This window comes from Haliotis asinina, chromosome 13 (assembly GCF_037392515.1).
Source record: "Haliotis asinina isolate JCU_RB_2024 chromosome 13, JCU_Hal_asi_v2, whole genome shotgun sequence".
Lineage (NCBI taxonomy): Eukaryota > Metazoa > Mollusca > Gastropoda > Lepetellida > Haliotidae > Haliotis > Haliotis asinina.
In genome coordinates, this window is record NC_090292.1 from 45,351,379 (window position 1) to 45,368,563 (window position 17,185).

Sequence of the window (17,185 nt, forward strand, 5' to 3'; positions counted from 1 at the left end):
TACAGTTGTGTTTACACAAAATAAATAAATGGTGTCTCGAAAATGGATTTAAATTTTCTCAGTCAAAAACTAATTGTCTACACTTTTGTAGAAAATATCAGCCACATAAGGACCCAGAACTCTTTTTAAATGGCACTCCCATCAAAGTGGTCAAGGAGGCCAAGTTCTTGGGTATAATTTTCGACTCCTATTTAACTTTTCTTCCGCACATTATATATCTAAAAAATAAATGCTTGAAGGCTCTGGATTTACTAAAAGTTGTTTCCAATTCAAAATGGGGAGGTGATCAAGCTACCCTCCTTCACCTATACAGATCAGTGGTCCGCTCCAAGCTTGATTATGGGTCCATCGTATATGGGGGAGCCTGTAAAAGTAACTTAAGACTACTGGATTCTGTCCACCACCAAGGACTTAGACTTTGTCTCGGATCCTTTAGAACTTCTCCTGTGGACAGTCTTTACGTCGAGGCTGATGAACCATCTCTTTCACAACGCCGTATAAAATTATCCGTCCAATATATTACAAAACCTTTTTTCTAATAAGTCTAACCCTGCTTTTAACTGTGTCTTTAATCCCCGCTATGAGGATTTATATGCTAAGAAATCTTCTCTTGTTCCACCTCTTGGGGATAGAGTTAAACCATTCCTTTCTGGTGCTGGCTTTGACCTGGAGACTATCTCTCCTTCGCGTTTGCTTTCTTCTCCTCCTTGGCAACTAGTGCGGCCACAAGTTGATTTAACTCTTACACAGTTTAAGAAGTCAGAAACTAATGAATTACAATATAAACACGAATATAATAACTTAAAGCATAAATATAGCAATTACAAACCCATATTTACAGACGGGTCCAAGGATGGTGGCGCGGTAGCTTGTGCCACTGTCATTGGATCCAGAACAATATCTTCTAGATTACCAGATTGCAGCTCTATTTTCACAGCTGAAGCAAACGCCATAGTAACGGCTCTTAAATATGTTCAAAGACACCCCAAACATAAACAGTATATAATCTATTCAGACTCTCTTTCTTGCCTTCAGGCTATTAAAAATATTTCTTGCAAACATCCACTTTTAATTGAAATTATTGAATTGCATAATGATCTTGCTACTGGCCAATACGACATCGTCTTTTGCTGGTTACCCAGTCACGTAGGCATTTCTGGTAACACAGTGGCTGACCTTGCTGCCAAAGCAGCACTCAACAAATCTGTGACACCACTTCTTATTCCATACACCGATTATAAAGCTACTATTAAATCTTATATCCGTGAACTGATGCAGAAGAAGTGGGACACCCAAGTGGATATTAATAAATTATATGCAATAAAACCGTATATTGGTTATACCTACTTGGGATGTCAGTCCAGATATGAAGAGGTCATCATTCGGCGATGTCGTATTGGCCATACGAGATATACTCATAAATACTTATTGAAAGGTGAGGATCCTCCATTCTGCATCCCTTGTGATGAAATAATCACAGTCAAGCATGTCTTGCTTGACTGTGTCGAATATTCCATCACAAGGGATAAATATTTCAAATCACCAACTATGAAGGATCTTTTTAGTAACATAACTTCTCGTTTAATTCTTGCATTTTTAAAAGAATTAGATTTGATATCAGACTTGTAAATAGATAAATATTTTATGTTTGGAGGTTTAGATTGATAACTAAGATTGTTAGTGGCTGTATCCTCGAGGGGGGTTAAGGTACTGTAAAATTATTGTCCTCCTGAGAGGGTACGTAGGTCCACAAACATTCAAAGTAAATTCAAACTCTCTGCTATTTTAATCATTGTATATTTGTTATTTTAAATGCATGGCTAGATCTGTCTAAATTGCTATCGACTGAGGGGATGGTGTAATTCCAGCTAGGGTCCATGCAGGTAGCAAAAGTAATGTAAGTCCCCATGGTCCTTAGCATGGTGATCTACCTTCAGTTGTTGGCAGTCTATAGCCCATTTTTACATTGTATTTAAAATGTTTTAGATTTAATCACTAATCTTAAATGGATGTCTGTGATATATACTAGTGGTTTTACTGTTCTTCGTCAACAGGGTTTTAATTTCTTACATTCATTCATTTTACAATGTCATTATTTGTTCTCGTCACGATATGGCTGCAATATTGCCGATGTGACGATAAATATGAACTCACTCACCCAAGTAGGTATAACCAATGTAAGGTTTTATCCCATATAATTTATTGATACCCACTTGGGTGTCCCACTTCTTTTGCATCAGATCACGGATATAAGACCTACCGGTGGCTTTGTAATCACTATAAGGAATCACTATAAGAAGTGGTGTCATAGACAATTCTCCAAAGAACTTTCCGGAACTGCTACCACCGAGTGAGTGAGTGAGTGAGTTAATATTTACCGTCACATCGGCAGTATCTCAGCCATATCGTGACCAGAACACTACAAAAAAACATGGTATATATCAATAATACTTGAAACAATCTAAAGCCTGTTGAGAAAGAACAGCAAAACCACTAGTATATCACAGACATTCATTTAAAACTAGTAATGATATCTAAAACAGTTTAATTACTGAGAACACTACAATATAAAAACGGGCTATAGATTGCCAACAACTGAAGGTAGATCACCATACTAGGGACCATGGGGACTTACAGTACTTTTGCTACCTGCATGGACCCTAACTGGATTTACATCATCCCTTCAGCCGTTAGCAGTTTTGTCATATCTAGCCATATATTAAAACTACATCTATGCTACGAGTAAAACAGTGGAGTGCTTTAATTTACTTCGAATGTTATGGGACTTACGTATCCTCCCGGGAGGACAATAATTTTACTGTACTTTAACCCCCCTTGAGGATACTGCCACTAACAATGTCAGTTACTAATTGAAACGTCCAGTCGTAAAATATTTATCTATTTACAGCTCAGATAACAAATCTAACTCTTTTAAAGAAGCAATAATTAAATGAGAACTATGATTAATAAAAAGATGCTGCAAAGTTCGTGATGTAAAATATTTATCCCTTGTGATGGAATACTCAACACAGTCAAGCAAGAGATGCTTGACTGTGATTCGTGCATCACAAGGGATACAAAACGAAGGATCTTCACCTTTCAATAGGTATTGATGTATATACCTGGTATGGCCAATACGGCATCGTCGGATGATGACCTCCTCAAATCTGGACTGACAACCCAAGTAGGTGTAACCAGCATAGGGTTTTACCTCATGTAATTATTGATACCTACTTGAGTGTCCCACCTCTTCTACATGATATCCCGGATATAAGATCTGATAACAGCTTTATATTCAGAGTAAGGGATAAGAAGTGGTGTCACAGCACGATCGGCCATTGTGTCCCCAGTAATACCAACGTGGCTGGGTAAGACGATGTCGTACTGGTCAGTAGCAAGATCATTATATAATTCAATAATTTCTATTAAAAGTGGATGTTTACATGATACGTCTTTAGTCGCCTCAAGGCAAGAAAGAGACTCTGAATAGATTGTATATTGTTGATGTTTATGGTGTCTTTGAATATATTTTAGAGCCGTCGATATGGCGTTTGCTTCAGCCGTGAAAATTGAACTGCTATCGGGTAATCTAGATTATATTGCTTTAGATCCAATGACAGTAGAACAAGCCACTGCGCCACCGTCCTTTGATCCGTCTGTAAATAAGGATTTGTAATTGCAATATTTATTTTTTAGTTGATTATGTTCTTGTTTATATTGTAATTCATTAGTTTCTGATTTTTTAAATGTAGTCATTGTAAGGTCTACTTGTGGCCTAACCAACTGCCAAGGAGGAGAGGAAATCAGACGGGAGGGAGCTATGTTGTCTAGCGCTATGCCAGCAGCAGAAAGGAAAGGTTTCACTCAGTCCAAGAGGCGGAACAAGGGAAGACTGCTTGTTGTACAAATCCTCATACAGGCGTTTAAAGACACAGTTAAATGCAGGGTTTGACTCCTTGGAATATAATTTGGTTATATACTGTAAAGATAATTTTATACGGCATTGTTTAAGAGATGGCTCATCAGCCTCAACGTACAGGCTATCGACGTGTGAAGTTCGAAATGAGCCAAGACAAAGTCGTAGACCTTGATGGTGAACAGAATCTAAAAGTGTTAAGTTGATTTTGCAGGCTCCACCATAGACGATGCAGCCATAATCAAGTTTTGAACGTATCAATGATTGATAAAGTTGCAGGAGGGTAGCTTGATCCCCTCCCCACTTACAATTAGAAATGACTCAACAAGGCAAGGGCCTTCAGGCATTCAGTTTTAAGGGACTTGATATGCGGTGAAAATGTTAAATGGGAGTCAAAAATTATACCTAAGAACTTAGCTTCCTTTACCACTTTGATGGGAGTGCCATTGAGAAATAGTTCAGGGTCCATATGCAGTTTATATCTTCTACAAAAATGTATACAATTAGTTTTCGATTTAGAAAATGTAAAACCGTTTTCAAGGCACTACTTGTTAATTTTGTTTAAACACAACTGCAGTTGTCTTTCAATAGTATGCATATTTTTACCACGACAAGAAATATTAAAATCATCCACAAAAAGTGACCCATCAATCGAATCATTTAAAACCTTAGATAAACTGTTGATTTTAATGCTAAAAAAGTGACAGATAAAATACTGCCTTGTGGGACACCCTGATCGTGATTATAATGATCAGACAGGGTAGAACCCACTCGGACTTGAAATTGTCTGTCATTTATAAAGTTGGAAATAAATTGAAGCAATCGGCCTCGCAGTCCAAAGTCATGCAAATCTTTCAAAATGCCATATTTCCATGTAGTGTCATAGGCTTTTTCTAAATCAAAAAATATAGAGACTGCATGTTGTTTATTAATTATAGCGTGTTTGACAAATGATTCTAAATGCACTAAGTGATCAATGGTACTTCTGTTTTTACGAAAACCACACTGAATATCTGTTATGAGGTTACTGGTCTCTAAGTACCAAACTAGTCTATTGTTTATCATGCGTTCCATTGTTTTGCAAACACAGTTTGTGAGAGAAATTGGTAGATAATCAGTATGATCACGTCCAGGTTTAGGTATTGCGAGTACTATAGCACCTCGCCAAGAAGACGGAAATTTTCCCGAAGTCCAAATGTCATCAAATATATTTAAAAGGGTTTCTAAACAAGATTCTGGTAAGTGTTTCAGGAGTTGATGATGTATATGCTCAGCTCCTGTAGCAGTATCATGAGCTTGTTCAAGAGCAGTATGACGTTTATGAATAGAGAATATTTCATTATAATCTTCACCATTATTTGAACTGAAATTTATACCTTTCTTTTCTTGCTGATTTTTATATTTCTGAAATTCAGGCACATAATTTGAAGAAGAGGAGTGTTTGGCGAGGCTTTCACCCAGTTTATTTGCGTTATCGGATTTTGTTAGTCAGTAGCTGATCACCATCTTGAAGGTGTTGAATGCTGGGTTTAGTGCCCTTACCCTTGATTTTCTGAATCATGTTCCATACTTTTGATATCGATGTACGTGCATTGATCTTTGATACATGCGTTCGCCAAGAATGGTGTTTACTTTGCTTAAAAGTTTAGCATTAAGAATTTTATATTTGTTCAAATTGTGGACCATAGGATGGCGGCGGAAATAATGTTCAGCTTTTTTTCCGTGCCTTCCGAGCCTGTTTGCAATCATCGTTGAACCACGGATTTCTAATATGTGGAGTTGCGGAGAACTTAGGGATACACGCATTGGCTATGTTGTTCACCTAATCAGTAAAACACTTTATAGCGTCAGCAGCATCAGTGAAAAGTTCAGGTTTAAGTTTGTCAGCACAGAGAGTTTCATATAAAGGCCAGTTAGCCTTCTTAAAATTCCATCTGGATGACGGAGGAACATCAGAAGGGGTTACAGGTGTTAGAACTGTAGGAAAGTGATCACTTCCACAAAGGTCGTCATGGATGGACCATTCAAATTCATTCAGGAGGATTGAGTTAGTGACAGATAAATCAAGACTGGAATAAGTACCATTCCCAGGATGTAGATAAGTGTGAGAACCATCGTTATAGATGCATAAATCATTATTTGAAATGAACTCTTCAAGTAACCTTCCTTTATTACTTGTATGCACACTACCCCATAGTGGGTTATGACCATTGAGATCACCCATAATGTTGCAGGGCTTTGGAAGTTGGTCGTAGATTGCTTGAAGATCAGTTAATTGAAGCAATGATGTTGGGGGAATGTAAAGAGAGCACAAAGTAAAAACAATGTGCAGAGTTATTCTAACTGCAACAGCCTGAAGATTGGTATGAAGTAAAATTGAAGATCCACCTGTAGCTTTAGTCCCTGGTGGGGAGAAGGAATTGTAGGTACTGTACTGACGTAAATCAAAGTTATCAGTTTCTTTAAGGTAAGTCTCCTGCAGACATATTGCTGATGGCTTATAATCTTGTATCAATAAATGCAAATCATTGAGATTGGTCCTAAGACCTCTGCAATTCCATTGAATAATTGAACTAGAAACGCTCATGTTAAAGGTGTTTGTACAGGGGATCTGTGTTTCCCTTTTCTGGGCGACTTACTGGTGTTGCGCCGATGAGGTAGAGGAGATACATCCATGTCCTCTAAGTTTTGAAAACGATTCTGTATCCGTACAGGGCCACGCTGACCCTTTGGAATACGACCAGAACAATTAGAATGGTCAGTATTTTTGGTTGCCGTTTTCAAGTCAGACGATGGTTTCGGTACCGACTGCAGGTTCACTGTTGAAGTCATCGGCGAGTGTGAGACAACTGTAGATGGATCATCCGTTTGAGATGAAGAACTAGATGACTGCCGATGAGATGTAGTGAGGATCGGAGCAGAGGATTCCATCCATGTATAATCAGTTTGACAACATACTGACTGATATGAAACCGATCTAGAAGTTAGAGTTGAGACTGAAGCAGCAGCTGCATAAGATGGGCCTGGTTTTTCAAGAGCTAGTACAAGTTTCCTTGCTTCCAAGAAAGAGACATTACGTTCATGTTTTATTTTCGAAATTTTTGACTGGAGTTCCCATGTAGGGCATAATCTGGACGACGAAGGATGATTTCCAGAGCAGTTTACACACGCTGGAGGTTTATCACAGAGTTTGCCATCGTCACAGGTGCCTCCACATCGATGACAAGCAGCCGAACTACGGCATGATGTAGAGCCATGGCCATATTTCTGACATCTGAAGCACCTCAGGGGATTTGGGATGTAAGTATTAATCCTTAAGTGACAATAACCAGCCTTCAATGATTCCGGACGTGTTGGAAGACCAAATGTAAATAAATAGGTATTGGTCTTTACGATGTTATTTTCTCTTTTGTTAGTGAACCGCTTAACAGCAGTTACACCTTGTGAGCGTAATTCTGATATGATGTCACTGTCATCCATATTTGAAAGGCAACGTCCCACATCACGGACAATGCCTTTACAACTATTGAGTGTTCTGTGAGGGGACACCTCCACAGGAACATTAGCCAGTGATTTGGTTGAAAGAAGTATTTGTGACTGGCTTTTCATTTCTTGAATTTCATCCTCAGAAGATAGTGAATCATGAGATTCATACGAACGTTTTTTCAGTGGGGGTGCCATGGTGGTATTGAATATGATTCACCCTCCTAGCTCCCCACCCACCACGGAGTGTTAACGAGGACAATGACTACTGTATGCGGGTCTCCAGCACACAGCACCAAGGATACTAGGAGGGTATACGCAAGCAGGAAAATATCCCAAAAAGATAAATCCTACCAGATTGGCCCATGAGCCATCGCCTTCTGGGCATGTAAGACTCTGGGCAAATTATAATATGACATTTTTCTACTCAAGTAATGTTTGACAAATAAAAAGAGTCGAAGCCTAAATGTAACAATACAGTTCATTCAAAATATAAGTTTTTGTGCAATTACAAGTAATGTATAGGGCTCGACGTGACCAGCTGATTGGTTGAACCGGGCCCATTCAACCACCCGTCTAGGTGAAGTCAGGGCCGAAGTGGTGTATTAGGCAACAGGAACACGGTTGCAGACCCCTATTGCCCTCAACCACCAGGATCCCTTCCTCCACCGACACAGGGCCGCAACCCACGGCAAACGGGTTGGTGGACCAAATATGCCCCCGTGTCTACAACGGGGGTGTCGGCGAGCACTTAAAGTAACCCAGCACCCACCACGAGGAGGTGGCTCGCCACGGGTGCCATTTTTTTTAAAATTTGAAACAAATTTAATAAATCGAGTGCCTTCAAGCATTTGGCTTTTAGGGATTTAATATGCGGCAGAAAGGTCAAATGTGAACCAAAAATAAGTCACAACAATTTAGCCCCCTTGACAACTTTGACAGGGGCGCCACTTAGAAATAATTCTGGGTCTTTATGGGGTTTATATTAACGGCAGAAGTGTACACAATTGGTTTTTGATTTAGAAAACTTAAAGCCGTTTTTAAGACACCATTTATCTATTTTGTTTAAACACAGCTGCAGTTGCCGTTCAGTAGAATGCATATTTTTACCACGACAACAGATATTAAAATCATCCACAAATAACGATCCGTCAATTGAATCATTTAAAACTTTAGATAAACTGTTGATCTTGATGCTAAAAGGAATGACAAAATACTGCCTTGTGGAACACCCTAATCCCGATTGTAATGATCAGACAGGGTAGAACCAACACGAACCTGGAACTGTCTGTCATTTAAAAAGTTGGCTATGAATTCAGGCAAAAGACCTCGCAAACCGAGGTCATGTAAATCCCTTAAAATGTCATATTTCCAGGTTGTATTGTATGCCTTCACAAGATCAAAATAGACAGATACAGTGTGTTGTTTATTGATTAGTGCGTTTTTAACGAATGATTCTAAGCGCACTAAGTGATCGACTGTACTTCTGTTTTTCCTGAAACCACATTGTATATCTGAAATGAGATTGTTTGTTTCCAAGTATCAAACAAGTCGATTATTTATCATGCGTTCCATGGTTTTGCAAACACAGCTAGTTAATGAAATCGGATGATAATTGGATGGATTCGTATGATCACGTGCAGGTTTAGGTATTGGTACTACTATAGCATCACGACATGAAGAAGGAAATTTCCCGGATGTCCAAATATCATGAAAAATTTATAAGAGCGTCTCTAAACAGGATTCTGGTAAGTGCTTCAGGAGTTGATAATGTATGTTATCAGCTCCTACAGCAGTATCATGAGCTTGATCAAGAGCAGTATGGAGTTCATGAACAGAAAACTTTCATTATAACCTTCCCCATTATCTGAGTTGAAATTAATAGTTTTCTTTTCATGTTGTTTTTGATAGTGCTGGAATTTAGGTAAATAATTAAAAGAGGAAGAGTGTTTAGCGAGGGTTTCACACAGTTTATTTGCGATATCTGATTTATCAGTAAGTAATTGATCTCCATGTTTATGATGATGGACAGTAGATTTAGCACCTTTACCTTCAACCCTCCGGACCATGTTCCATACCTTGGACATGGGTGTCCGGGAATTTATTTTGGATACATAATTTTGCCAAGATTGGCGTTTGTTCTGTTTAAAAGTACGCCGTGCTTTAGCATTTAAAATTTTAAATTTATTTAAATTATGCACCATAGGATGGCGACGGAAATAATGTTCTGCTTTTTTCCTTGCCTTCCTAGCTTGTTTGCACTCATCGTTGAACCATGGTTTTCGAATATGTGGAACTGGAGAGGTCTTTGGTATACATTCATCAGCTATAGAGTTCAATTCATCACAAAAGCATTTAATAGCACCAGGAACGTCAATAGAACGTTAGGGTTTAAGTTTTTCAGCACACAGTGTTTGATATAGAGCCCAGGTAGCATTTTTAATAAATCATAAGTCCTCCAACAATTTCCCTTTAGTGTTTGTAGTTACAGTACCCCAGAGTGGGTTGTGTCCATTTAAAGCTCCCATTATAATACAGAGCTTCGGGAGTTGGTCATATAGAGCTTGAAGATCAGTTTTGGCAAACGCCAAAGATGGTAAAATATAAAGAGAGCATATCGTAAACGCTACATGTAAAGTAATTCTCACTGCAAGAACCTTCATATTAGTAATACGTGGAACAGGACTTTGAATAACGTTTTGTCTAACTAGAATGGATGATCCACCAGTGGCCCGATCACCCGGAGGTGAAAAACAATGATATGTATTAAAATGATGAAGGTCAAATGTATCTGTTTGTTTTAAATATGTCTCTTGGAGACATATCGCTGAAGGAGTAAACTCTTGGTCTAATAGCTGTAATTCATGTAAATTAGTCCTCAATTGTCTGCAGTTCCACTGTACAATATTATTGGAATAAACTATCTTTTGGGGGGATTTATTGGACATCTACTCCATACCTTTCAAGAGGGCGACAAGCTATGTGCCCTAGAATGGACGTTTTCAGAAACGTCCATGTCTTCAAGAGACCCATATTTATTAATCAACTGAATTTTATTTTGTGACCCTTTAGGAGCTCTGCCACTTTGTTGTTTTGAAGCATCAGGCTTAGGCTTAGGTTTGCCTTTAGCAGTTTGTTGTCTATCAGCTGTAGATTGAGACTCAGTGCGTGACTGTAAAGATAATTTTGTGATTAAGGTAGTTTGGCAGCTTGTAGATGATTTTGTTATTTTAGAGCTGCACACAGATGATGTGTTTGCTACTGTAGCATAACTTTCTGTAAGATCTGATCTCTTCACCAGTTTTTTTGCCTCAGAAAAAGAAATGTTTTGGGTAAACTTTAGTCTGTCTTCTCACTACAGTGAGCATACACAACAGACAATGTGCAAGTATTTACACCGTGTCCATATTTCTGGCATTTAAAACACATGAGTGGGTTGGAGATGTAGGTTTCAACTTGGATATTGCAGTAACCTGTCTTCACTGATTTTGGAGCATTTGGTGATGAAAAAGAAAACAGAAAGGTAGTCGTTTGGAATGTTTTATTGTTTTTCGGGTTGAAAACCGCTTCACATACAGCACACCTTGATCTTTCATTTCACATGCTATATCAAGTTCTGTCATGTCAGCAAACAACCGATCACGATCTCTGATAATACCTTTACTCGTGTTCAAGGTCTTCTGAGCAGAGACCGTGACCGGAATACTCACAAAAGATTCAATACTCATCAGATTGGATGCTTGCTGTTTCTTGCTGCACTCAATTAGTAAGGCACCCGAACGTAAGCGTCTAATGTTCTTAACATCTCCTGCAATACCTTGAATACCCTTAGATACTGCGAAAGGGTTCAGCTTTAATAATGTCTTGTCAGGAGTCTCAACAACAAGGAAACGTGGCCAATACTCAATCGATAGAGACGGTCTGTGGTCAGTAATAACAGGATCAATTTCAAGTGGACGCTTTGTTTTGTTCTTGTTTTTTGGTTTTTTGTTTTGTTTTTTTTTCTTTTTTTGGGGGGGGGGGGGGGATTTCATAAGCCATGATTGGTGTCATATGGTTCATCATCCGAGCTCCCCACCCACCACGGAGTATCACAAGGACAATGCTAAAGCAAGCGGGCCTCCAGCTTGCAGCACCAAGGATACCCGGATGATATACTCCAGTAGAAGAATTATAAATAATTAGTCTACCAGATTGGCCCATGAGCCTTCGCCTTCTGGCATAAGGCACTAGGCAAAGTTCAAAGCAACATAATTTAACATCAAACATGTTTTAGACATTAAAGCCAAGACCAAAATCAATCAATCAAAATCACTTCCAAATCATACTTGTGCAACGATAAATAAATATATAATCTATGCACAGGGCTTGGCATTACCAGCCAATTGGTTGAACCGGGCCCATTCAACCTCCCGTCTAGGTGAAGTAACGGTCGAAGGGATTTGTTGAGCAAAGGGAACACGATTACAGGCCTCCAGTCCCCTCAAGCCCCAGACTCCCGTTCTCCACTGACACAGGCCCGCAACCCATGGGAAACGGGTTGGTGGACCAAATATGCCCCCGGATCCACAACGGGGTGTTGGAGAGCACTTAGCATTGCCCAGCACCCACCACGAGGAGGTGGCTCGCCACGGGTGAGAAATTCCACTTAAAACAATTCTCCAAGTACGACTTACATTACAGGTTACATTTTTCTTTATGCTCCTTATGCATTCCGTCGTCATCAAAGGTTCAACTAACTGATCTACAGGCTCTCAATGATCAGCAACCTAAACCATGTTCAATCATGGGCGATTTGAATGGCCAAAGCCCACTCTGGTGTAGAACTATTGCAAACACCAAAGGTAAAGTGCTGGAGGATTTTATTTCAAACAATGATTTATGCATTTATTATGACGGTTCAAACACGTATTTACATCCTGGCACAGGAACATATACAGCTCTTGATTTGTCAATAATTGACTCCAAACTATTGATTGAATTGGAATGGTCATTCCTTGACGACCTCTGTAGAAGTGATCATTTACGATTATGTACGTTCACGATACACAAAGTTTTTCATGATAGCTAGCGTTGATAAAGGCCAAATCTAGCATATTGATTGGTCAACGATCTAACCAATAGCCAATCTGTATCCAAGCTTTCTAGTGACCGAACGTGCTCTTCAAAACGTTAGCCCACGCCCCATCACCTGTCATTTCCTATGTGACAGGTATGTCATGATACGATTTGTCATAGGTAACAAATCAGCCACAATATTGAACAGTTGAGATACAAAACGTCCTATTCGGGAACTTTGATGACGCCCATCCCATGACCCTTTGTCTTACGTATGCGCAAGGAATAGCATTATAAAATATGTATACATGTATGTTCGTGTGATAAGTATATTTTCTACGTTAAATCTCGATGAACCAAAGTGACAAACTGTGAATCTGATCCATATACGTCACACACTAGCTTATTAGTACTTACCTTAAAATATTCAGTATACACTAGCAACGTATCAGCGAAAACGCTTCTTTCATAGAAGATTATTAGTCATGTGCGTCAATTCTTCTTTATTGCCATTGACATAGATGTTTTGAACAATTTAACCTCACACAATGATATGAGAGGGACAATTTGTTTAAGTATGTCTTACATACAAAGAATACAAACGTGTTAAGAAAATAGACATGCACACGCCACCAAAAGTCTACAAGAGAACGTGCAATAAAATTACGTAAAACGTTACATATATGACATGTATTCACTCCTGCTTTCTTTCAACATATACCTTTACAACACAATTAAACAATCAAACAGTCAGGACTTTCTCGTATGACGAGACAGTTTCCTGTAATCTCCGAAACCTGTCAGGGATGTCAGGTGTGAATAGCCCTAATTAGCCTCGCCACAGCCAGCTAGGCAATCAGCGCTGGGCTTTAGGTGTTGAGCAGTGAAGTGGCTCTCGGGCTTAACGAGTTAAAATTAGCGTGGAAAGTTGAAACTCATATCATCATAGGCTACAGATTCCCAACAACAGAAGGTAGGTCACCACGTTAGGGACCATGGGGACTTACAATACCTTTGCTACCTGCATGGACCCTAGTTGGATTTACACCATCCATCAGCCTCTGGAGAGTGTACAAAATGCTAGTCAGAATTAAAATAACATGAATGCTACGATTAAAAACCTGCTAGACTTAAATTTACATCGAATGCTTGGGGACTTACCTACTCTCTCAGGAGGACAATAATTTTACAGTACTTTAACCCCTTTGAGGGTACAGCTACTAAAAATTCAAGTTTCTAATCTAAACTACCAATAATAAAAGTCATCTATCAACAGAAGATATTATTCAAACTTCAATGAAACCAAATTCACTTTTAAAATAATTAAATGAGTACTAACAGTGGTAAAAAGATCCTTAACCGTTTTGACATTGAAATATTTATCCCTTGTGATGGAGAATTCAACACAGTCAAGCAGGATATGCTTGACCGTGACTCCCTCATCACAAGGGATACAAAACGGAGGATCCTCACCTTTTAACAGGTATGCATGAGATACGACATCGTCGCAAAATGACCTCTACCTCTTGGTGCCCCACTTCTTCTGTATTAGGTCACGTATATAAGATCTAATGGTAGCCTTATAATCAGTAAATGGAATAAGAAATGGTGTGGCAGATTAGTTGAGTGCTGCCTTGGAGGCAAGATCAGCCACTGGGTTACCAGAAATGCCTACGTGGCTGGGTAACCATCAAATGTCATCCACTGATCTACAGTACAACTGAATAAATGCTTTACTGGGGGTTTTCATGTTGTAGCTTTGATCAGATAACTTCGGAACAGAAGTGGTATGGCGCCATTTGAAATGTTGGTAAAAATGACGTAGTGTTGTCTTAGGGCTGTGTTGCTACAGTGGGGAATTAGCAATGGTAGGCAGGTCAAGACTGGCTGGCACCTTAAACAACAGAGAAGGCTGCTGAGTCGTACGTTTATTCGGCGGAGGCAGAGTCATGTAGCCTTCGCCGACCGACGTATATATACGACTCAGGCCTGCTACTGTTACTTCACAACATTCCAGGTTGACAGGGTTACAACGATGGTCACCCTGGGTGGTTGTGTTATTATTTACGATTACGTTAAAGTCGCTTGTCATATTGCCTAACTAACCCTTAGCGCACAGTAAGACCGACCATGTGTGTCCACTTTATGACGGAAGGTTAACACACGTGGTTTTGCCCCAGGGAACGTGACCGTTTACGCCAGCCTGACCAGACTGACTTGCGTAATAGTTTCAGGCTCCTAGTTGGAATGAAAGTGTTGTAAGCCACATACGTGAAATATATATATCTTGCACTTGGTGGTCAGGTAGTGCAATTTCAACCCTGATTTTACTTTAGAAGTGTTTAGACTAGATAAGTATACGGTGTACTTCCTAGCGAGAAAATACATAGTAAAGCTATGACAATACCCCTCAGCGCTGGAAAGCTTTTGTCCTCAAAAGCAATTGGCAATCATAAAAGTTAATATAGGTTATCTTGATAAGGTGTACAAAGGAAAACAGTGGTAAAATACATTGAGCAACACTGGATTGAGCAATACAAAGGATAATAGCCAGGGAGCAGTCGTTTTCCTGAAGCAAATTGTTGGACATAGGCAAAGTCAATAGTCGTAATATACATGGTAAGAAAGCAAAACTTGACATAATTCTTGCATTGACAATGGACACAAAAAGGTGTACAAGCGTTTCTGGTAATACATTGGTGTACCGGAACAATCCTGAGTGAAACACATGTGGTTACTTAACTTCTAAGAACTATGTCACTGGAAGATTTGGATACAGAGACGTAGGTTTGGTTACATCGTCCTCTAGGACTTTAAAATAGCCACCATGAATTAACAATATGTAAGTATTGACCGGCTGGGTTAACATCTTGCGAAGTTTCTTAGCGGTAAAAAAACTTAAGCGAAGTTCATTAGGTAGGTGGAGGAAGGTGTCAGTAAGGTAATTTTTTATACAGAAGTTTGGCCATTCTAGAGAAAGACTTGGAAAAAAGTAATCGGTGACCCTAAGATTATGGATATAAGAAGGGGCATTGAAGGTCCAGTAAGAAGGACATAGGGAAAGAGTAATAATAGGGATGGTAACACAATCAGTACCGGTGGTGATCTCCAAGACGAGACAGTTTTGAGTAGACTTTCGTTGTTTAATTATGAGGATGATAATGACAAGACAGAGCAGAACTGATATTAAACCTAAGAGGATTGAAACATGATATTCCGTTAAATCGGGTAGAATCATAGTGTCTGGTTTTGACGTTGTGGTTACGAGTTGTTTGTAATCAAAAGAAGGAGGTTGTAAGGAATGGATTGGTTTGGAGTTAGTAACAAGAGCTAAAGCAGTAGATATAGAACGTAATTTAATGAACAGCCAAATAACGAGAATGACAGATATAGGTGACATGACAGTGCTGCCGATGGCAATCAGAGCATTTGTGTCAGGCCATGAACTAGGGATGTTGATCTCTCCATCAAGTAAAGGTTCTGCAAGGTTTTGAAAGACAATTTCATCTTTCTTGGCCCTGTCGGCCATTCTTTTGAGACTCAGGTGATCCTGATTGTCTCGTGCCAAGAAGTGAGAGAAGTTATGAGAGTAAAGACGAAATGTAGGAATATTAGTGATGGAGATGGCTCGTTTAAAGGTTGTATCACCAGCAATGGCGGAAAGGGAATTTTCATCAAAGAAATGTTGAAGAAGTGCAAGATTGACAGGATGCAGGCGGGTGAGATGAGTCGTACTGTTTGTGCAAGAGCTGAAGGGTGCGAGGAAGAAATAGTTTCTGTTGAGAGCGTACAAGAACATGGGGATTTTAGAAGGCAGAAGGAACATCCTGTAATCATCCGCTGTGTTGAAGGACAAGTTAAGGATAGGGTAGGTATACGGTATACTAACACAGTGGAATGGTCAATCTCAAGTAGAGTAGGAGAGTGAAGTTTTGTTACGTAGCAGAAGTTACAGAGCTCTTTGACTTGTGCTCTGTTGTTTTGGAAAAGAGCAAGTTCACAAGATGGGACAGTCACAGGAGTTAAAGAGATCCTGAAGGGACAATGAATAATGTTGCGTCCTTTACAGGTAGAAATCTGGGTGTCTGAAAGAGTAACATAATATTGGTTATCTTCACTGATCGCAAAGTATGAAGGGACGGATAATAATTGGGTCGAATGGATTGATGTCTCATTGACCGGAACAGGAAGAGAGATAATTCTATAAAGATGCAATGGTTTGCCAAAGGAAGAAAGCCGAAATTTGATAGAGACATACAGACGGTCATCTGCACATGTATATATAAACTGACCTTGAGAGAAGTAGAAGGAGGGATCTTTTTGTAGAAGTAGAAAGTTGTGATGTTTAGCTGACAGAAGGTTTGAGAGATGATGAATAGTTTGGCGGAGAGTTTCTTCAGAAATAAGGAGAGGGGATAAGCGATTGTTAACCAAACTGAGAACGCCCAATTTTAGTTCTTCTAGCTGATGGTCAATAGCAGATGCCTTCTCTATTTGGTCCATCAGAAGTGCTGATAACGCAACAAAAGAGGACTTTAAGGAATTGATATCTCTGTTAAGAGTAATTGTTGCAAAATGGATAGCATCATGGTTTGTTTTGATGGCTTTCATGGCATTGTGGAAGCGAGAGTCAGTTAAAGACATATAAGAAGACAAATGTTTGGCATGTTGTTGTAAACTTTTGGATACTAAATTTTCATGACTGACCAGTGCATTGGTATGCTTAGC

The 17,185-nt window shown here is 39.3% G+C and overlaps 1 pseudogene; it reads right to left on the bottom strand.

Annotated features, from left to right (window-relative positions):
- The window catches only part of LOC137259577 (uncharacterized), a 56,248-nt pseudogene extending 39,288 nt beyond the window's left edge, over positions 1-16,960 (bottom strand).
- Between the last annotated feature and the right edge of the window lie 225 nt (positions 16,961-17,185).